The sequence below is a fragment of the Oncorhynchus keta genome, unplaced genomic scaffold (genome assembly GCF_023373465.1).
Source record: "Oncorhynchus keta strain PuntledgeMale-10-30-2019 unplaced genomic scaffold, Oket_V2 Un_contig_14478_pilon_pilon, whole genome shotgun sequence".
Classification (NCBI taxonomy): domain Eukaryota; kingdom Metazoa; phylum Chordata; class Actinopteri; order Salmoniformes; family Salmonidae; genus Oncorhynchus; species Oncorhynchus keta.
In genome coordinates this window covers 8,080-31,322 of record NW_026278772.1, presented here as the reverse complement: position 1 = coordinate 31,322, position 23,243 = coordinate 8,080, and the positions used below count along the sequence as shown (strand labels likewise).

Sequence of the window (23,243 nt, the reverse complement as noted above, 5' to 3'; positions counted from 1 at the left end):
GATCTCACGTCTATTCTTCTAATCCACTGTTGATCTCACGTCTATTCTTCTAATCCACTGTTGATCTCACGTCTATTCTTCTAATCCACTGTTGATCTCACCTCTATTCTTCTAATCCACTGTTGATCTCACGTCTATTCTTCTAATCCACTGTTGATCTCACGTCTATTCTTCTAATCCACTGTTGATCTCACGTCTATTCTTCTAATCCACTGTTGATCTCACGTCTATTCTTCTAATCCACTGTTGATCTCACGTCTATTCTTCTAATCCACTGTTGATCTCACGTCTATTCTTCTAATCCACTGTTGATCTCACGTCTATTCTTCTAATCCACTGTTGATCTCACGTCTATTCTTCTAATCCACTGTTGATCTCACGTCTATTCTTCTAATCCACTGTTGATCTCACGTCTATTCTTCTAATCCACTGTTGATCTCACGTCTATTCTTCTAATCCACTGTTGATCTCACGTCTATTCTTCTAATCCACTGTTGATCTCACGTCTATTCCTCTAATCCACTGTTGATCTCACGTCTATTCTTCTAATCCACTGTTGATCTCACGTCTATTCTTCTAATCCACTGTTGATCTCACGTCTATTCTTCTAATCCACTGTTGATCTCACGTCTATTCTTCTAATCCACTGTTGATCTCACGTCTATTCTTCTAATCCACTGTTGATCTCACGTCTATTCTTCTAATCCACTGTTGATCTCACGTCTATTCTTCTAATCCACTGTTGATCTCACGTCTATTCTTCTAATCCACTGTTGATCTCACGTCTATTCTTCTAATCCACTGTTGATCTCACGTCTATTCTTCTAATCCACTGTTGATCTCACGTCTATTCTTCTAATCCACTGTTGATCTCACGTCTATTCTTCTAATCCACTGTTGATCTCACGTCTATTCTTCTAATCCACTGTTGATCTCACGTCTATTCTTCTAATCCACTGTTGATCTCACGTCTATTCTTCTAATCCACTGTTGATCTCACGCCTATTCTTCTAATCCACTGTTGATCTCACGTCTAAATCCACTGTTGATCTCACGTCTATTCTTCTAATCCACTGTTGATCTCACGCCTATTCTTCTAATCCACTGTTGATCTCACGTCTATTCTTCTAATCCACTGTTGATCTCACGTCTATTCTTCTAATCCACTGTTGATCTCACGTCTATTCTTCTAATCCACTGTTGATCTCACGTCTATTCTTCTAATCCACTGTTGATCTCACGTCTATTCTTCTAATCCACTGTTGATCTCACGTCTATTCTTCTAATCCACTGTTGATCTCACGCCTATTCTTCTAATCCACTGTTGATCTCACGTCTATTCTTCTAATCCACTGTTGATCTCACGTCTATTCCTCTAATCCACTGTTGATCTCACGCTCTATTCTTCTAATCCACTGTTGATCTCACGTCTATTCTTCTAATCCACTGTTGATCTCACGTCTATTCTTCTAATCCACTGTTGATCTCACGTCTATTCTTCTAATCCACTGTTGATCTCACGTCTATTCTTCTAATCCACTGTTGATCTCACGTCTATTCTTCTAATCCACTGTTGATCTCACGTCTATTCTTCTAATCCACTGTTGATCTCACGTCTATTCTTCTAATCCACTGTTGATCTCACGTCTATTCTTCTAATCCACTGTTGATCTCCACTGTTGTTGATCTATTCTTCTAATCCACTGTTGATCTCACGCTATTCTTCTAATCCACTGTTGATCTCACGTCTATTCTTCTAATCCACTGTTGATCTCACGTCTCTATTCTTCTAATCCACTGTTGATCTCACGTCTATTCTTCTAATCCACTGTTGATCTCACGTCTATTCTTCTAATCCACTGTTGATCTCACGTCTATTCTTCTAATCCACTGTTGATCTCACGTCTATTCTTCTAATCCACTGTTGATCTCACGCCTATTCTTCTAATCCACTGTTGATCTCACGTCTATTCTTCTAATCCACTGTTGATCTCACGTCTATTCTTCTAATCCACTGTTGATCTCACGTCTATTCTTCTAATCCACTGTTGATCTCACGTCTATTCTTCTAATCCACTGTTGATCTCACGTCTATTCTTCTAATCCACTGTTGATCTCACGCTCTATTCTTCTAATCCACTGTTGATCTCACGTCTATTCTTCTAATCCACTGTTGATCTCACGCTATTCTTCTAATCCACTGTTGATCTCACGTCTATTCTTCTAATCCACTGTTGATCTCACGTCTATTCTTCTAATCCACTGTTGATCTCACGTCTATTCTTCTAATCCACTGTTGATCTCACGCCTATTCTTCTAATCCACTGTTGATCTCACGCTATTCTTCTAATCCACTGTTGATCTCACGTCTATTCTTCTAATCCACTGTTGATCTCACGTCTATTCTTCTAATCCACTGTTGATCTCACGTCTATTCTTCTAATCCACTGTTGATCTCACGTCTATTCCTCTAATCCACTGTTGATCTCACGTCTATTCCTCTAATCCACTGTTGATCTCACGTCTATTCCTCTAATCCACTGTTGATCTCACGTCTATTCCTCTAGTCCACTGTTGATCTCACGTCTATTCTTCTAATCCACTGTTGATCTCACGTCTATTCTTCTAATCCACTGTTGATCTCACGTCTATTCTTCTAATCCACTGTTGATCTCACGTCTATTCTTCTAATCCACTGTTGATCTCACGTCTATTCTTCTAATCCACTGTTGATCTCACGTCTATTCTTCTAATCCACTGTTGATCTCACGTCTATTCTTCTAATCCACTGTTGATCTCACGTCTATTCTTCTAATCCACTGTTGATCTCACGTCTATTCTTCTAATCCACTGTTGATCTCACGTCTATTCTTCTAATCCACTGTTGATCTCACGTCTATTCTTCTAATCCACTGTTGATCTCACGTCTATTCTTCTAATCCACTGTTGATCTCACGTCTATTCTTCTAATCCACTGTTGATCTCACGTCTATTCTTCTAATCCACTGTTGATCTCACGTCTATTCTTCTAATCCACTGTTGATCTCACGTCTATTCTTCTAATCCACTGTTGATCTCACGTCTATTCTTCTAATCCACTGTTGATCTCACGTCTATTCTTCTAATCCACTGTTGATCTCACGTCTATTCTTCTAATCCACTGTTGATCTCACGTCTATTCTTCTAATCCACTGTTGATCTCACGTCTATTCTTCTAATCCACTGTTGATCTCACGCCTATTCTTCTAATCCACTGTTGATCTCACGTCTATTCTTCTAATCCACTGTTGATCTCACGTCTATTCTTCTAATCCACTGTTGATCTCACGTCTATTCTTCTAATCCACTGTTGATCTCACGTCTATTCTTCTAATCCACTGTTGATCTCACGTCTATTCTTCTAATCCACTGTTGATCTCACGTCTATTCTTCTAATCCACTGTTGATCTCACGTCTATTCTTCTAATCCACTGTTGATCTCACGTCTATTCTTCTAATCCACTGTTGATCTCACGTCTATTCTTCTAATCCACTGTTGATCTCACGTCTATTCTTCTAATCCACTGTTGATCTCACGTCTATTCTTCTAATCCACTGTTGATCTCACGTCTATTCTTCTAATCCACTGTTGATCTCACGTCTATTCCTCTAATCCACTGTTGATCTCACGTCTATTCTTCTAATCCACTGTTGATCTCACCTCTATTCCTCTAATCCACTGTTGATCTCACGCCTATTCTTCTAATCTATTCCTCTAATCCACTGTTGATCTCACGTCTATTCTTCTAATCCACTGTTGATCTCACGCCTATTCCTCTAATCCACTGTTGATCTCACGTCCTATTCTTCTAATCCACTGTTGATCTCACGTCTATTCTTCTAATCCACTGTTGATCTCACGTCTATTCTTCTAATCCACTGTTGATCTCACGCCTATTCTTCTAATCCACTGTTGATCTCACGTCTATTCCTCTAATCCACTGTTGATCTCACGTCTATTCTTCTAATCCACTGTTGATCTCAATCCACTGTTGATCTCTATTCTTCTAATCCACTGTTGATCTCACGTCTATTCTTCTAATCCACTGTTGATCTCACGTCTATTCTTCTAATCCACTGTTGATCTCACGTCTATTCTTCTAATCCACTGTTGATCTCACGTCTATTCTTCTAATCCACTGTTGATCTCACGTCTATTCTTCTAATCCACTGTTGATCTCACGTCTATTCTTCTAATCCACTGTTGATCTCACGTCTATTCTTCTAATCCACTGTTGATCTCACGTCTATTCTTCTAATCCACTGTTGATCTCACGTCTATTCTTCTAATCCACTGTTGATCTCACGTCTATTCTTCTAATCCACTGTTGATCTCACGTCTATTCTTCTAATCCACTGTTGATCTCACGTCTATTCTTCTAATCCACTGTTGATCTCACGCCTATTCCTCTAATCCACTGTTGATCTCACGTCTATTCCTCTAATCCACTGTTGATCTCACGTCTATTCTTCTAATCCACTGTTGATCTCACGTCTATTCTTCTAATCCACTGTTGATCTCACGTCTATTCTTCTAATCCACTGTTGATCTCACGTCTATTCTTCTAATCCACTGTTGATCTCACGTCTATTCCTCTAATCCACTGTTGATCTCACGTCTATTCTTCTAATCCACTGTTGATCTCACGTCTATTCCTCTAATCCACTGTTGATCTCACGTCTATTCTTCTAATCCACTGTTGATCTCACGTCTATTCTTCTAATCCACTGTTGATCTCACGTCTATTCTTCTAATCCACTGTTGATCTCACGTCTATTCTTCTAATCCACTGTTGATCTCACGTCTATTCTTCTAATCCACTGTTGATCTCACGTCTATTCTTCTAATCCACTGTTGATCTCACGTCTATTCTTCTAATCCACTGTTGATCTCACGTCTATTCTTCTAATCCACTGTTGATCTCACGTCTATTCTTCTAATCCACTGTTGATCTCACGTCTATTCTTCTAATTCATTCAAAGCTGATTGATGGTAATCGATGTAACAAAACACTAGCCGTACCGACAGTTAATTGGAGAAATGCTTACCAACCAATGACCGTGAGTTATGACCTCTTGCGCCCCTCCCCAGTGATGATGGGCTCGTTGCTAGCGGCGACCACGGAGGCTCCGGGGGAGTACTTCTTCTCGGACGGCGTGCGGCTGAAGAAGTACCGCGGCATGGGCTCTCTGGACGCCATGGAGAAGAGCACCAGCAGCCAGAAACGCTACTTCAGGTAGGGAGGACATCACACACTAGAGCTGCAGCCCAAATCACATCCTATTCCCTGGCCTGTATAGTGCACTACTTCTGACCAGGGGCCATAGGGAATAGGGTGCCATTTAGGACTAACTCTTGATCAGACACTACTAGAATTCCTAGGAGGGTTGGAATGAAGACCAGGTAAACAAAGTTGTTGCACATCAACAGTTGCTGTTAATCGCTGTTGAATGAAATGTATATTTTATGTCTGATTATATACATGTATTTATTGGTTTGTCCTTCATTCAGACGGTTCACATTGTAATACAATATATGACAAATGTCATTTTCTCAAAACAAATGATTCCAGTTTAAACTGCTCTCTGTGCTCTCATTAGAGAATTTCGCTGTCCATCAGCAGTGTCTAACCCGTCTCTGTGTTCTGACTGGCTGATTCTACAGCAGTGTCTAACCCGTCTCTGTGTTCTGACTGGCTGATTCTACAGCAGTGTCTAACCTGTCTCTGTGTTCTGACTGGCTGATTCTACAGCAGTGTCTAACCTGTCTCTGTGTTCTGACTGTTTGATTCCACAAGTGTCTAACCTGTCTCTGTGTTCTGACTGGCTGATTCTACAGCAGTGTCTAACCTGTCTCTGTGTTCTGACTGTTTGATTCCACAAGTGTCTAACCTGTCTCTGTGTTCTGACTGGCTGATTCTACAGCAGTGTCTAACCTGTCTCTGTGTTCTGACTGTTTGATTCCACAAGTGTCTAACCTGTCTCTGTGTTCTGACTGGCTGATTCTACAGCAGTGTCTAACCCGTCTCTGTGTTCTGACTGGCTGATTCTACAGCAGTGTCTAACCCGTCTCTGTGTTCTGACTGGCTGATTCTACAGCAGTGTCTAACCCGTCTCTGTGTTCTGACTGGCTGATTCTACAGCAGTGTCTAACCCGTCTCTGTGTTCTGACTGGCTGATTCTACAGCAGTGTCTAACCTGTCTCTGTGTTCTGACTGGCTGATTCTACAGCAGTGTCTAACCTGTCTCTGTGTTCTGACTGGCTGATTCTACAGCAGTGTCTAACCTGTCTCTGTGTTCTGACTGGCTGATTCTACAGCAGTGTCTAACCTGTCTCTGTGTTCTGACTGTTTGATTCCACAGCAGTGTCTAACCCGTCTCTGTTCTGACTGGCTGATTCTACAGCAGTGTCTAACCTGTCTCTGTGTTCTGACTGGCTGATTCTACAGCAGTGTCTAACCTGTCTCTGTGTTCTGACTGGCTGATTCTACAGCAGTGTCTAACCTGTCTCTGTGTTCTGACTGGCTGATTCTACAGCAGTGTCTAACCCGTCTCTGTGTTCTGACTGGCTGATTCTACAGCCGTGTCTAACCTGTCTCTGTGTTCTGTCTGTTTGATTCCACAAGTGTCTAACCTGTCTCTGTGTTCTGACTGGCTGATTCTACAGCAGTGTCTAACCTGTCTCTGTGTTCTGACTGTTTGATTCCACAAGTGTCTAACCTGTCTCTGTGTTCTGACTGTTTGATTCCACAGCAGTGTCTAACCTGTCTCTGTGTTCTGACTGTTTGATTCCACAGCAGTGTCTAACCTGTCTCTGTGTTCTGACTGTTTGATTCCACAGCAGTGTCTAACCTGTCTCTGTGTTCTGACTGGCTGATTCTACAGCAGTGTCTAACCTGTCTCTGTGTTCTGACTGTTTGATTCCACAAGTGTCTAACCTGTCTCTGTGTTCTGACTGGCTGATTCTACAGCAGTGTCTAACCCGTCTCTGTGTTCTGACTGGCTGATTCTGGCAGTGTCTAACCTGTCTCTGTGTTCTGACTGGCTGATTCCACAGCAGTGTCTAACCCGTCTCTGTGTTCTGACTGGCTGATTCTACAGCAGTGTCTAACCTGTCTCTGTGTTCTGACTGTTTGATTCCACAGCAGTGTCTAACCTGTCTCTGTGTTCTGACTGGCTGATTCCACAGCAGTGTCTAACCCGTCTCTGTGTTCTGACTGGCTGATTCCACAGCAGTGTCTAACCCGTCTCTGTGTTCTGACTGGCTGATTCTACAGCAGTGTCTAACCTGTCTCTGTGTTCTGACTGTTTGATTCCACAGCAGTGTCTAACCTGTCTCTGTGTTCTGACTGTTTGATTCCACAAGTGTCTAACCTGTCTCTGTGTTTTGACTGTTTGATTCCACAGCAGTGTCTAACCTGTCTCTGTGTTCTGACTGGCTGATTCTACAGCAGTGTCTAACCTGTCTCTGTGTTCTGACTGGCTGATTCTACAGCAGTGTCTAACCTGTCTCTGTGTTCTGACTGGCTGATTCTACAGCAGTGTCTAACCTGTCTCTGTGTTCTGACTGGCTGATTCTACAGCAGTGTCTAACCTGTCTCTGTGTTCTGACTGGCTGATTCTACAGCAGTGTCTAACCTGTCTCTGTGTTCTGACTGGCTGATTCTACAGCAGTGTCTAACCTGTCTCTGTGTTCTGACTGGCTGATTCTACAGCAGTGTCTAACCTGTCTTTGTGTTCTGACTGGCTGATTCTACAGCAGTGTCTAACCTGTCTCTGTGTTCTGACTGGCTGATTCTACAGCAGTGTCTAACCTGTCTCTGTGTTCTGACTGGCTGATTCTACAGCAGTGTCTAACCCGTCTCTGTGTTCTGACTGGCTGATTCTACAGCAGTGTCTAACCTGTCTCTGTGTTCTGACTGGCTGATTCTACAGCAGTGTCTAACCTGTCTCTGTGTTCTGACTGTTTGATTCTACAGCAGTGTCTAACCTGTCTCTGTGTTCTGACTGCACAGCAGTGTCTAACCTGTCTCTGTGTTCTGACTGGCTGATTCTACAGCAGTGTCTAACCTGTCTCTGTGTTCTGACTGGCTGATTCCACAGCAGTGTCTAACCCGTCTCTGTTCTGGCTGGCTGATTCCACAGCAGTGTCTAACCTGTCTCTGTGTTCTGACTGGCTGATTCTACAGCAGTGTCTAACCTGTCTCTGTGTTCTGACTGGCTGATTCTACAGCAGTGTCTAACCTGTCTCTGTGTTCTGACTGGCTGATTCTACAGCAGTGTCTAACCTGTCTCTGTGTTCTGACTGGCTGATTCTACAGCAGTGTCTAACCTGTCTCTGTGTTCTGACTGGCTGATTCTACAGCAGTGTCTAACCTGTCTCTGTGTTCTGACTGGCTGATTCTACAGCAGTGTCTAACCTGTCTCTGTGTTCTGACTGGCTGATTCTACAGCAGTGTCTAACCCGTCTCTGTGTTCTGACTGGCTGATTCTACAGCAGTGTCTAACCCGTCTCTGTGTTCTGACTGGCTGATTCTACAGCAGTGTCTAACCCGTCTCTGTGTTCTGACTGGCTGATTCTACAGCAGTGTCTAACCTGTCTCTGTGTTCTGACTGGCTGATTCTACAGCAGTGTCTAACCTGTCTCTGTGTTCTGACTGTTTGATTCTACAGCAGTGTCTAACCTGTCTCTGTGTTCTGACTGGCTGATTCTACAGCAGTGTCTAACCTGTCTCTGTGTTCTGACTGTTTGATTCCACAGCAGTGTCTAACCTGTCTCTGTGTTCTGACTGTTTGATTCCACAAGTGTCTAACCTGTCTCTGTGTTCTGACTGGCTGATTCTACAGCAGTGTCTAACCTGTCTCTGTGTTCTGACTGGCTGATTCTACAGCAGTGTCTAACCCGTCTCTGTGTTCTGACTGTTTGATTCCACAAGTGTCTAACCTGTCTCTGTGTTCTGACTGGCTGATTCTACAGCAGTGTCTAACCTGTCTCTGTGTTCTGACTGGCTGATTCTACAGCAGTGTCTAACCTGTCTCTGTGTTCTGACTGTTTGATTCCACAGCAGTGTCTAACCTGTCTCTGTGTTCTGACTGTTTGATTCCACAGCAGTGTCTAACCTGTCTCTGTGTTCTGACTGTTTGATTCCACAGCAGTGTCTAACCTGTCTCTGTGTTCTGACTGTTTGATTCTACAGCAGTGTCTAACCTGTCTCTGTGTTCTGACTGGCTGATTCTACAGCAGTGTCTAACCCGTCTCTGTGTTCTGACTGGCTGATTCTACAGCAGTGTCTAACCCGTCTCTGTGTTCTGACTGGCTGATTCCACAGCAGTGTCTAACCCGTCTCTGTGTTCTGACTGGCTGATTCTACAGCAGTGTCTAACCTGTCTCTGTTCTGACTGGCTGATTCTACAGCAGTGTCTAACCTGTCTCTGTGTTCTGACTGGCTGATTCCAGCAGTGTCTAAGGGTTCTGACAAGGTGAAGGTCTCTGTGTTCTGACTGGCTGTTCTCAGCAGTGTCTAACCTGTCTCTGTGTTCTGACTGTTTGATTCCACAAGTGTCTAACCTGTCTCTGTGTTCTGACTGTTTGATTCCACATGTGTCTAACCTGTCTCTGTGTTCTGACTGTTTGATTCCACAAGTGTCTAACCTGTCTCTGTGTTCTGACTGTTTGATTCCACAGGTGTCTAACCTGTCTCTGTGTTCTGACTGTTTGATTCCAGGGTGTCTAACCTGTCTCTGTGTTCTGATGTTTGATTCCACAGCAGTGTCTAACCTGTCTGTGTTCTGACTGAGTGATTCTCAGAGTGTCTAACCTGTCTCTGTGTTCTGACTGAGTGATTCTCTGATAGTAGTCTCTGTGTTCTGACTGAGTGATTCTGATAGTAGTGTCTGTGTGACTGAGTGATTCTCTGAGTAGTAGTCTCTGTGTGACTGGCTGATCTCAGATAGTAGTGTCTGTGTGACTGGTGATTCTCTGAGTAGTAGTGTCTGTGTGTTCTGAGTGATCTCTGATAGTAGTGTCTGTGTTCTGACTGAGTGATTCTCTGCAGTGGTAGTGTCTGTGTTCTGACTGAGTGATCTCTGAGTAGTAGTGTCTGTGTGACTGAGTGATCTCTGATGTAGTGTCTGTGTGACTGACTGTGATCTCTGATAGTAGTGTCTGTGTGACTGAGTGATCTCTGATAGTGTCTCTGTGTTTTGACTGTTTGATCTCTGATAGTCTAACCTGTCTGTGTTCTGACTGGCTGATTCTCTGATGTCTAACCTGTCTGTGTTCTGACTGAGTGATCTCTGAGCAGTAGTGTCTGTGTTCTGACTGGTGATTCTGAGCAGTAGTGTCTGTGTTCTGACTGGCTGATCTCAGCAGTGTCTACCTGTCTCTGTGTTCTGACTGGTGATTCTCTGATAGTAGTGTCTGTGTGACTGAGTGATCTCTGATGTCTAGTGTCTGTGTGTTCTGACTGTGATCTCTGAGTGTCTAGTGTCTGTGTGACTGGTGATTCTCTGAGTAGTAGTGTCTGTGTTCTGACTGAGTGATCTCAGCAGTGTAACCCGTGTCTGTGTGACTGGCTGATTCTCTGATAGTAGTGTCTGTGTGACTGGTGATTCTACTGATAGTAGTGTCTGTGTCACTGAGTGATTCTCTGATGTAGTGTCTCTGTGTTCTGACTGTTTGATCTCTGAGTGTAGTGTCTGTGTGTTCTGACTGTGATCTCTGATAGTAGTGTCTGTGTGACTGAGTGATCTCTGATAGTAGTGTCTGTGTGACTGAGTGATCTCTGATAGTAGTGTCTCTGTGTGACTGGTGATCTCTGAGTAGTCTAGTGTCTCTGTGTGACTGGCTGATTCTGATAGTAGTGTCTGTGTGACTGGTGATCTCTGATATTGTCTAACCTGTTGTTGTTCTGACTGGCTCCATGATGTAACCTCTGTGTTCTGAGCTGAAGTTTGAGAAGAGGACCACCTGCTCAGGTGGAAGGAGGAGTCCATGGGCTTCTAACCCGTCTCTGTGTTCTGACTCTGTCTCCCACACAGTGTCTAACCCACTCTGTGTTCTGACTGGCTGATTCTACACAGTGGAACCCGTTTAAATGTTCTGACTGTGTAGCAGTAGATAGCCATGACTTTTCTGACTGGCTGATAGTGTTGCCTCTTTCTCAGACATCAGTCCTCTGTGTTCTCTGGCTGTCTTTCTAACCATAGATGTTCTGTTGTTCCATGTAACCCGTACTGTGTTCTGACCTGATGAAGGGTGTCTAACCTGTGGTGGGTTCTGACTGGCTGATTTGCATGTCTAACAACTGTCCCCTTGTTTCTAAATTGAATGGCTGATTAAATGATCCAGGTTCTGGGAAATGTCTAATCTTACCTTTAGATAAGTGCTTCCCATCTTGATGTTTGAATCTGGCAGCTAGCCTATAGCAGTGTCTAATATGGCGACTGTGATTCGTTCCCCTTCAGGCTGATTCTACAGCAGTGTCTTGTTAGTGGGAGGTTTGATGTTCTCTGCCATTACTAACCTTCATCTTTTCTGAATGGGGATGAATTAGTGTCTAACCTGTCTCTGTGTCTCCTGTTTGATCCACTAGCCTAACCTTCTCTGTGTTCTGACTGTTTGATTCCACAGCAGTGTAACCTGTCTCTGTATTCTGGCTGATGATGATTGAATGGGATTTGTCAACCTTTGTTTTATAGTTGAATCTATCTTGTTCTGACAGATTGATAGCTGATGTAGTAGGAACCTGTTCTGTGTCCAGTTGTTTTAGGGCAGTGTAATAAATTGTTTCTGAGTTCTGACTGGCTGATTCTAGAGCAGTGTAACCTGTCTCTGTGTTCTGACTGGCTGATTCTACAGCAGTGTCTAACCTGTCTCTGTTCTGACTGGCTGATTTACAGCAGTGTCTAACCTGTTTCTGTGTTTTGACTGGCAGATAATAGTGTCTAACCCGTCTCTGTGTTCTGACTGGCTGATTCTAAGTCATTTAACCTGTCTCTGTGTTCTGACTGGCTGATTCTACAGAAGTGTTTTGTGTTTTGACTGGCTGATTCCATAGCAGTGTCTAACCCGTTACATGTTCTGTGGCTGATTCCACAGCATTTAGCAATTGTTCTCTGTGTTCTGAGCTGGCTGATTCTACAGCAGTGTCTAACCTGTCTCTGTGTTCTGATATTGATTATCATTAACCTGATTGATGGTATCATTGTGTTTTCACAGCATGTCTAACCTGTCTCTGTGTTCTGTCTGTCTGTTCCACTGTCTCCCGTCTCTGTCTGTCTGGCTGATTCCACAGCAGTGTCTAACCTGTCTTTGTGTTCTGATGGAGGGGCCAGAAAGAAGGGACAAGGTGAAGGTGGCTCAGGGCACCCCCACCCCGTTGTGACCAAGGGCGTAACCACACAGTTTGACACCCACCTCATCACTCTCCCTGCTGACTCCCCAACAGTCCCCACGGGAGAGGTCTGGGGGGGGACACCTGCAAAACAAACACCATCACCTGGGAAACATAGGATTTTGCACTTGATCTCTGATAGTAGGAACATGATCTCTGAGGGTTTTCACCATAACCCCTCCCAGAATACCAGTCCCCTTGGTGTGTGTGACTGAGTGTGTTGAAGGAAGTATTTGATTGTGTGTGAGACTGAGTGAGATGGTAGTGTCTGTGTGAGAGTGAGATAGTGTGTGTGTGGACAAACTCAGTGAAGTAGGTGCTGTGTATGCTATCTTCCTCTTCCTGGTGAAACTGATAGTAGTGTCATGCTGTCACCCCTCTGTATTCTCTGGGATCTGATCTCTGATAGTACCTCCACATCAGAATCTCTGAAACATCCCAATCAAACTATGATCTATGATATAGTGTGGAAAAACACTTGTCTTGCTACTCTGTGATCTCAAGTGTATTGTGTGCAATCCTCCTTTATCTATATAGTTAGCTCTGTTTATGCAGAAAGATGTTAACTGCTTTGAGAAGTAGATTGTTCTGTTAAACTTTTGACTGTGATTTGATAACTGACAGACTCATTGGCTGGGACTCTAGACTAGGTAACATTCCCTGCCGTAGTGGCCATGTCATACCCCCTGATAGTAGTGTCTGTGTGACGTGAACCAATAAACTAGTGGCCTATCACAATGCTTCTAGTGTGTTGAGAGCTCGATGTTGGGGCCAAAAGATAGACATCGGCCATAAATCAAGGAAGTTTGAGAAGAGGACGTTTTAAAACCACAGTGCCGGTAAACAATGGCTAAATGTGTGTGTACGATAATCTTTTTGACTGGAATGAAACGAGTTTAGAGAAAATGGTTTGATTTAAAAGCTGTAAAGCAGGGTTCCCTAACTGGCATCCCCCATGCCAAATTTAACCCCCCTGTGGTTTCATTTCCCCACAGTAAATAAATAAATGATTATTATGCTTGGAACAAAAGGGTGTAAAAACACCAGTTAATCAGAACCAAGTGATTTTAATTTTGGATATCAGTTCCCTCTGTCCAAGTATTCCTACAGATAATACAGAGATGTCAACGTATACAAAATGTAAGCAAGGTTTGAAATGATTGTTTAAGTTATATTATATCCGTTTGGACCTCCTGCGGTCAATTTGCAGTCTACAAATTATTTGTAATTATGTTCAGCCCCTGCCCATCCACCCAAGAAATCGTCCCGAGGCTGAATCTAGTTGACGATCTCTGCTGAAGAAAGTCCCGTGGCTCGAAGGAGCATGAAGGGTTTTGATATGCATGCTTTTTAGTTTTTAAAGCCTCAACACAGCTCTATTTATATTCCGCTTTTTCTAATTCCGTACATACTGCCAAATGTATCAACATGCTCTCTGTTACACTTTGCTGTTATTAATACTAAAAGCCCAAATTTAAAGCTACGAATCGCCAGCAATGTAGTCCCTCGCTCCACCCCTGTCCCAGATTGTGGCACCAATTGCTAGCAGCTTTGACCTGCTCTGATTACCAGAGATATGCCTTGAAATGGGGGTCGATGATGACCGCACATCACCTGGAAAGTGTTAAATTCCCGTAAGAACTGTGTATGTGCATGGCACTATACATCCTCCTCACCTAGAATACCATCTTTATCATTCAGCTTGTGTAGGAATAGATTTTTCTAACGTTTTTGTAAACAATGTTCTTTTTGCCAGATGTTTTTTTTCCTCTGTCTCTAAGCTGTAGGAGTGACTTTCTTTCCGTTTTCTGCGAATGTACTTGCCCTACCGGGACCTGAGAGCCATCACTTGACTAACAAAACTCTTACAGTTAACATGAATATTAAGTAAATATGTTTACAGAAGATGTTATGGAGAATTATATACCTGTATCCTGTTTGAAATGGTTGTTTGCAGTCTCCCACCTTTAGTTCTGAAAATCCCCACTGACTATGAAACAGGCCTTGTTTACTAGTGGGATACAACAGAAACCGGTCCCTAATGCTGTAAAACAATAAAAGTCCAAATATGTTGATTTGTGGGTTGTTATTAAAGCTGGGAATTCCCAGGGACCTCAGGATCCAATATATTGTCACGATGTGTTTCATTTCCCCACAGTGATACAATATATTATCACGAACGTGTGTGCTGATACAATATATTAATCACGATACGTGTTTTAATGATACAATTATTATCACAGATACGTGTGTGCTGATACAATATATTATCACGATACGTGTGCTGATACAATATATTATCATCCGTTTGGACCTCCTGTGTGCTGATACAATATATTATCACGATACGTGTGTGCTGATACAATATATTATCACGATACGTGTGTGCTGATACAATATATTATCACGATAAGGGTGTGTGCTGATACAATTTTATATTATCACGATACGTTTATATTCCGCTGATTCTAATTATCACGATACGTGTGTGTGATACAATATATTATCACGATACGTGTGTGCTGATACAATATAAAAGCACGAATTTAAAGCTGATACAATATATTATCACGATACGTGTGTGCTGATACAATATATTATCACGATACGTGTGTGCTGATACAATATATTATCACGAAATGTGTGTGCTGATACAATATATTATCACGATACGTGTGTGCTGATACAATATATTATCACGATACGTGTGTGCTGATACAATATATTATCACGATACGTAAACAATGCTGATACAATATATTATCACGATGTCTCTGTGCTGATACAATATATTATCACGATTCCGTTTTGTGCTGATACAATATATTATCAACATGTTAAGTGTGCTGATACAATATATTATCACGATACGTGTGTGCTGATACAATATATTATCACGACTATGTGTGCTGATACAATATATTATCACGAAACGTGTGTGCTGATACAATATATTATCACAAATATGTGCTGATACAATGTGGGTTGTTATTAAGGCTGGGAATGTGTGCTGATACAATATATTATCACGATACGTGTGTGCTGATACAATATATTATCACGATACGTGTGTGCTGATACAATATATTATCACGATACGTGTGTGCTGATACAATATATTATCACGATACGTGTGTGCTGATACAATATATTATCACGATACGTGTGTGCTGATACAATATATTATCACGATACGTGTGTGCTGATACAATATATTATCACGATACGTGTGCTGATACAATATATTATCACGATACGTGTGTGCTGATACAATATATTATCACGATACGTGTGTGCTGATACAATATATTATCACGATACGTGTGTGCTGATACAATATATTATCACGATACGTGTGTGCTGATACAATATATTATCACGATACGTGTGTGCTGATACAATATATTATCACGATACGTGTGTGCTGATACAATATATTATCACGATACGTGTGTGCTGATACAATATATTATCACGATACGTGTGTGCTGATACAATATATTATCACGATACGTGTGTGCTGATACAATATATTATCACGATACGTGTGTGCTGATACAATATATTATCACGATACGTGTGTGCTGATACAATATATTATCACGATACGTGTGTGCTGATACAATATATTATCACGATACGTGTGTGCTGATACAATATGTATTACAATTCAATGTTCCAAACATATTTCTCACCATGTGTCTGCTGCAGAGGGACAAGAGTCATGAGTTTTGATCAGTCGTGGAAGTAAAAGTGTTGAATACAAACTGTCTACCTAATTTAAAAAGATGGAGATCAAACTATGAAGGGAAAATACTGGTGTTTTGGGGCAGGTACAGCCAACTGGTGCAAAAATAATATTGCGTTGTCAAAAATAATATCCCCAAATGTAACTATAGAAGATACGTTATACATGACCTGAAACTTGGTGAAAACAAAACATGCACACTTAAATGTTGACATTTCTCTTTATTTAATCATGTTTTGAGTAAAGTATTTTTTTTAACATTAATAAAATATCAAGCGGCTCATATAAAATGTACTGTGTGTCAGTCCGAAGTTAAAGCACAATAGTATCGGTGCTATCCTACCAGTATAGTTCACTGCTGCTCCGCTACAATGTTGCTGTTAGTTCAAATCAAGCTTTCCTTTATTGGATGGATCTTAAAGCACATCTCTAACATGTCTAATTCTTCATGTTGAGGCTCACAAACACAATTATATTTTACTGAATTGAAACAACTTGGCATTGAATAACAATCTTACACTATGAAAATGTAAAGTACAGTCCCGTGTAGCTCAGTTGGTAGAGCATGGTGCTGGCAACACCAGGGTTTGATTCCAACAGAGGACCAGTATGGAGAAGGAAAAAATGTATGAGAATGTATGCACTGACAGTCTGGATAAGAGTAGGTTAAAATATTAAAACAAGATTTCAGTAGTCGTTTATTAAGTGCTTATTTCAATCACAGTATTATTTATTTGAATGCAAAATGTTTTATACAAATGTATTTTGCTTTCCTGTGCCCCTCTTGAAATGCACAGGAAAACGCTACTTTTATTAACGTATCAAACTTCATCATCCAATAGCAAATGTGGAAAAAAATGTCACAAATTTCTCCTTGGCATGTGGCATTCTGTGGCACTTAAGACTCTTGTCAACATTCTCAAACAAACCCTCAGTTCATTTACGCACTGTTTTACCTTTCTTGACAATGAAGGCTAGCCTGATGAATCAAACCGCTCGTTGCTCCTTACAGATCGTGACACCATCTTGAATCCTTCACAACACCTTATTTCAGTCCAGTCCTCAGCCTTTAGCCCTTGACTGTTGAGAGCTCTGCCTACAGGTCAATTGTCTCACTGCAGATGCTCATCGCATCAATCTGTCTGCAGACATTGATGAACTCCTCTTGTACGGACCGGTCCGCTTCAGACTCTAGGTCAAGACTCTCCTGTGAGGCTGACCCCAGTGTGCGATAGTATCTCTGCATGTGTGAGCCCTGGTGGCTGGAGGCTGTAATGCGGCTTGAGCTGCCGCCTAGGGATGAGGGTTGGGCGTGCCCCTCTGGGCTGGAACAGAGGACCAGAGAGGACCCCTAATGAGGGTCTGTACAGGGAGCAGGAGGAGGAACTTCCCCTCCAGCGTTCTGGGGAAGAGGAGTTGGAGGACAGGGAGGGAGATGGTGGAGCACCCAGGATGGTGTCGCCTGCCATAGGTCGGTTTGGTAGAGGGGTTGGGGGAGGAGGGGCCATCTCCACGCAGGAGGTCGTTCGGTACAGGCCTGGGTCAGCTGAGAGGGTCTCTCGAAGCACCTGGCCACCATTGGGCAGGGTGGACGTGGGTAGGGAATGTTGAGTGACAGGTCACTGCAGCAAAAGGGTATGGACGGTCTGAAGAGGCTTATGGGAAAGAGGTCCTCGCTGAAGAGCGCCTCATCAATACTACGGCGCAGGTTGATGGGCGATGGCGGCCGCAGGTCAGCCGTGGAGTCGCTGGTGAAGGAGGAACCCCGGACGCCTCTCCACCACACCTGTCCTCGGGCTTGCTGGAGCCAGGCAGATCCAAATTCAGGTCCAGGTCTCTGTAAGCCAAGGCCCGGTTGCTATGGTACAGGAGGTCCAGGCCGTTCAAGCTGCTGCCTAGCCTTTCATCCATCAGCGTGTATAGGGGCAGGCACTCTGTCTCTCCGTGCCCAATGTCACAGATGGCCAGCTTCTCCTGCTGGCTCAGGGTCCACTGGTAGGTTCCCGGCATAATGGGCGACTTAATCGCCAGCAGCTCCGTCCAACAGCTTCCAGGCTGGGGAAGGTGGTCAGAGCAGTAGATTGGCTGGGCCACCACCAGGGCTAGGGTGAGACAAACTCCGGCCTCACAAACCCTGCAGCTGAGCTGGAAGGTCCACCAAGGCCAGGGGCGGAACACATCTGCTCCTCCAGCGAGCCCCAGAGAGTGGAGCATGGCGTACAGCTGCAGCCCGGCGCAAGCCAGGCAGAACAGAGCCGAAAGGCACACTGTCGCAGCCGCACGGTCCCAGTCCCTGCTCTCTGCGAATGGACAGCGGTTGTATCGCTCAGCTGGCGTGGGCGAGGTGTTATTCAGGTGGTAAATGTGCTTTGAGTCCGCCCGTACGTAGCAGAAAAACACAAAATAGGCGACTGATAGAAAAGAAACCAGCGCCACAAACGTTCCCGGGAGATGAGCGAGATGAAGAGGCAGAAGGGTGCCCTCCTCTGGTAGAGCCTCAGCAGTGCTACAGGACCAAAAGCTGCTGCGAAGTGCAGCAACACCAGACAGGCCAGGAAACAGGGTCTCTGGAAGGCTGAGTAGGATAGCTGCATCCTGGAGCGCATAGAGAGGAGCAGGAAGACCAGGCCGAAGGCTGCAGTCAGGCAGGGGAACGGAGCTTCGTAGAGCAGCAGGGAGGCCTCGGTGGAGGGCAGCCGGTCCTGGTGGCCGTAGGCATCGTAGAGGAGGGAGAAAGCCCTGGTACACCCTGCAGCCAGGAGGAAGACACTGACCAGGGCGAAGTAGCCACAGCCGGAAGGGCAGCGCAGGGGCAGGCACAGCAGGTTGAGCGCCGAGGCCAGGGTCACCATGGCGAAGATGGAGCCCAGACCGTACACGTGGGCATCCCACGCTAACCCCCAGGTGGCCATGGCGCTGTTCCAATCAGAATGCAGGGATACGAACATGGGCCGGGCTGGAATCAGGAAGGGGTTATTTGATTGGTTGGTGGAGGGGGTGTTGGCGGTGGGGAGGACATCAGAGGTGGTGGGTGGTGCCCAGGTGTCGGAGATGTTGCAGATTCCCGAACGTTCCTGATTGCAGTCTGGGAGGTAGGTGGTTTCACTGCCCGTTGGGTCGGACAGCCAGTCTTCAGGATCAGGAAGGTTACCTGAAAAATATAGAATTTCATTTTAGATTCCATAAAAAGTTGATCGCTTCCTAAAAGGAATTTGTCATGAGGTTTGACATGTGAAATCCACCTGTGGCCATCTGACCGTCCCAAATATAGATCAATGCCATATGCAGCAGCGTCTATACAGCGCAATGCTGCACAGCCACATCGTCCTCAGGATGCTGTTTTCTGATAACAGCATAGTAATACAATTTACCAGCAGATGGCAACACCCAAGAGAGTCCATCCTAAACAGGCACACATGAGAATACACAATGTTTACTCAACATTTGAGCCTAGACACTAATGGGCTGAGGGCCAAGTCTGTGAAAGCATGTGGACTGAGCGCCAAGTCTGTGAAAGCATGTGGACTGAGCGCCAAGTCTGTGAAAGCATGTGGGTAAGGTAAATGCATGTATACTGGTAAGATCAATATATGGAAGATGACTTGGATGTGTGTACCTAGTAGTCATTACACACAAATGCATCACGGATGGGCACCAGTGACAGTTTCCCTCGCACGGTTTTAGGCTCTTCCTTTTCAAAGCGAGCTTTACAGACTTCGGCAGCCAACATCTTACATGACGTCCATAATAGCCATTAGCCAAAGAATTAGCCTCAATCAATGCCACTTCAGTAAAACAGATCAGCTAGGACATCAAACAGACCAGCGGGCACCCATTTATTTCCATGCTTCTCCTCACTCCTCCTATTGAAGACGTGAAAACACAAACAGGCCGAATTACATCTTGTATCCAGACAGACACACAGCCTCATCAGTCATTCAAGCCCAGCCCTATCAGACATAATCTACAGGAGGTTGGTGGCACCTTAATGTGGGAGGACAGGCTCGTGGTAAAGGCTGGAGCAGAATCAATGGAATGGTATCATTCCGTTCGCTCCGTTCCAGACATTATTATGAGCCGTCCTCCCACCAGGCTCCTTATTGGGCTACAGAGACGGAGACAAACGAGCAGGATATCCTGGTATACAGGGAGGTACTAGCAGTTACAGAGCTGTGTGATTTGTAGGCTGCTCAATGTAGAGTACCTTGTGACTCTGAAACGTCTGTCTGTGATAGTGGTGTGGACTGTGTGGGTTGGATTTAATTAAAATAATGATGCTTTGAATATTGTATAATACAGCCCAGGCATTTGTCAAATGGTCTCAAAATGTGGTCTTTATGGTACTAAAATGCAGTTTGGATGATAAAGACGTGTGGCAAAATGAGAATATGTCATGTCTGTTGGCACGTTGATTGCATGTTGGTATGCAACCTCGATTTATGTGCAAACTTCTGTACCACAAAACTAAGTAATGTATTTCTACATTTAAGTTGTCCCTTTTCTCTTGTGATATATGAGACCCGAGCTCCTCTGATTGTGTTGTGTTGTATGGTAGCTGTCTGTTTCCCCACCCCGTCTCAGTCCCAGATCCATAATGGACTGTTTTGTTTGTTACATCTCTTCTATACTGGTCCTGTTTCCTCCCTCGAAGACCATTCTTCTTTTTTTTCGCTCTCTCTCTCTGACACACACGCTCTCTCTTCCTCTCATAACCTCTACCCCATCATAACCTCTACCCCATCGTTGTGTGTGTCTCTCTCTTCCTCTCATAACCTCTACCCCATCGTTGTGTGTGTCTCTCTCTTCCTCTCATAACCTCTACCCCATTGTTGTGTGTCTCTCTCTTCTCATAACCTCTACCCCATCGATGTGTGTGTCTCTCTCTTCCTCTCATAACCTCTACCCCATCGTTGTGTGTCTCTCTCTTCCTCTCATAACCTCTACCCCATCGTTGTGTGTCTCTCTCTTCCTCTCATAACCTCTACCCCATCGTTGTGTGTCTCTCTCTTCCTCTCATAACCTCTACCCCATCGTTGTGTGTGTCTCTTTCTTCCTCTCATAACCTCTACCCCATCGTTGTGTGTGTCTCTCTCTTCCTCTCATAACCTCTACCCCATCGTTGTGTGTCTCTCTCTTCCTCTCATAACCTCTACCCCATCGTTGTGTGTCTCTCTTTCCTCTCATAACCTCTACCCCATCATAACCTCTAACCCATCGTTGTGTGTCTCTCTCTTCCTCCCGCATGGCCCCTTCTCTCTCTCTCTCCCTGTCTAAATACACCGCCTGGCAATTGAGCTCTAATGTGAACAGCTTTGGGTATGGTGTGCATACATGTGGCCATGCAACCATATTGAGGATGCTGAAACACAAAACCCAGTGCCTTTTTCTCTCAGTTTAATGCAAGAGTGCTTCCTGTTAACATGGTGTGTTGTAGAAAGGTTGTCATTAAGACTGTATTCTCCACCTCCCATCAGCCTCGCTGGTCCCTCTCATTAGCCGACCAAAGAAACCTCTCCACTCTATTCAGGAAGCCCAAACCACAACACGGACTCCTGAACATTTCTATCAAAGCCTGACTCGAGTGGCTGATCCTTTTAAAGAGGGTCTTCAACATAAACCTCAGCGCTGTCCTGCAGAGTACTGATTGTCTTCTTTTGGCACTCGTTTAGTCTTCATTCCGTGCTCAGCCACCGACTCCTGAGATTCGGTGTGAGTTGATGACGAACCCGTCAAGCTCTGGGAAATATGAACCTGAGTGAGCGATCTGTCTTAAGGCACGACGTCACCATTTTGATTTTACCTCTGACAGACGTTTACGAGACGGGAGACCGTGGCTTTAATCATGGCGCTAATGCAGTGAAATACTGACTGCCAATGTTTTAAGAGGCTTTGTTTTTCCCTGATGCAGGGTTTTTTAATTAGGCCCGCTGAATCTTTAATGGGCAGAAACTAAACGTGGTTATTAAAGAGGTTCCTCCGTGCATCGTTCCATGATGTTTCTCTATCTCTCTCTAGTCCCCTGTAGGATATAGTATACCTTAGCACAACATGGCTATTGATACATTCCCTTTAGGTTTTGCACAGTTGCACATAATGAGTGTCCGTTCAGCTGAATATATAGCAGACTCTGCAGTTACAACAGTCTTGTACACGTCTAAAATCCACTGAGGTGAATCAGCACACTAACAGCTCTGACACAGCTTATTATTCAACTAATCTGGAGGGTGAAATGAACAATAAATTGTATTTGTTCTGACAGGGTTAGAATTACACTGGCTGCCAGGGGTTCTGGGCACTCCCATAACAAATCAGTGCCCCTCCCCAAAAGCAATAACATGGCACCCCCATAGAATATTAGTGTTGGTTCAGCCCACTATTTTCCAGCCACCTGTATGAGACAGTAACTCATTGGAACCATCCCTGATGATGACACCTACAGACAGTAGTTAAATTGTAATAATGTTATGATAAGAGGAGGTGCCTGATATGTTGCTTATCTGTCACTAAAATATTCCTTTTGAAGATGGCTATTACTACAGGAGAGACGAGAAGCAGTGTCCTCACAATAATGATGTAATATTGTCATACCAGACACCCTGTCTGCACAGTGTGGGAGATGTGGGTGGAGTTTAACACAAACAGGAAGTGCCAGGCGAGGCAACTGCCACAGATAAGGGCGGTCATGTTGTGGCAGGCCAGTCGCTTGTTCCACCCGTTTGTTTACTTTCCTGGGCGATGCCTAGCTGCCCCGCGGGCACAGTGGAAAACGTGACTGGGGTTTCTGGACTAGAGCCAAAGGTTCCTGCCTGTCTCGCTCGGGTCAATTAATCGCCCATCGGAGCGTCCAGCGAGTCCGCCGTCCTGGATCTCCGCCCCTGTTGGAATGTGCGACGGGGACAGCGAAGTCCGGTCCGTTCCATCGCGTTGCTGCCTAGTTATAGTCTACATTCCACTTGTGACAAACCCCTCAGGTTTACAGTCAGTCACATATTTGGATGTGACGGTACTGCCCGAGTTCAATGCCAACAGCGTGCGTGCGTATGTATGTAGACACTATAATC

General features: G+C 44.2%; 1 long non-coding RNA gene and 1 pseudogene across 25 annotated transcripts; both read right to left on the bottom strand.

Annotated features, from left to right (window-relative positions):
- Positions 1-3,498: 3,498 nt before the first annotated feature.
- Positions 3,499-9,709, bottom strand: LOC127918548 (uncharacterized). 25 transcript variants are annotated; one of them, XR_008100358.1, is made up of 5 exons: positions 9,292-9,418; positions 8,504-8,635; positions 7,854-7,941; positions 7,240-7,413; positions 4,454-6,237 (listed from the first exon to the last, which is right to left on the bottom strand). It is a non-coding gene; the product is annotated as an uncharacterized LOC127918548 (long non-coding RNA). The 25 variants fall into 25 exon arrangements; XR_008100357.1 differs by having other exon boundaries at positions 7,284-7,413; positions 9,292-9,417; XR_008100356.1 differs by having other exon boundaries at positions 4,454-6,281; positions 7,328-7,413; positions 9,292-9,416.
- Positions 9,710-16,388: 6,679 nt separating this feature from the next.
- On the bottom strand, positions 16,389-19,912 carry LOC127918547 (proline-rich transmembrane protein 4-like; annotated as a pseudogene).
- Positions 19,913-23,243: the final 3,331 nt, after the last annotated feature.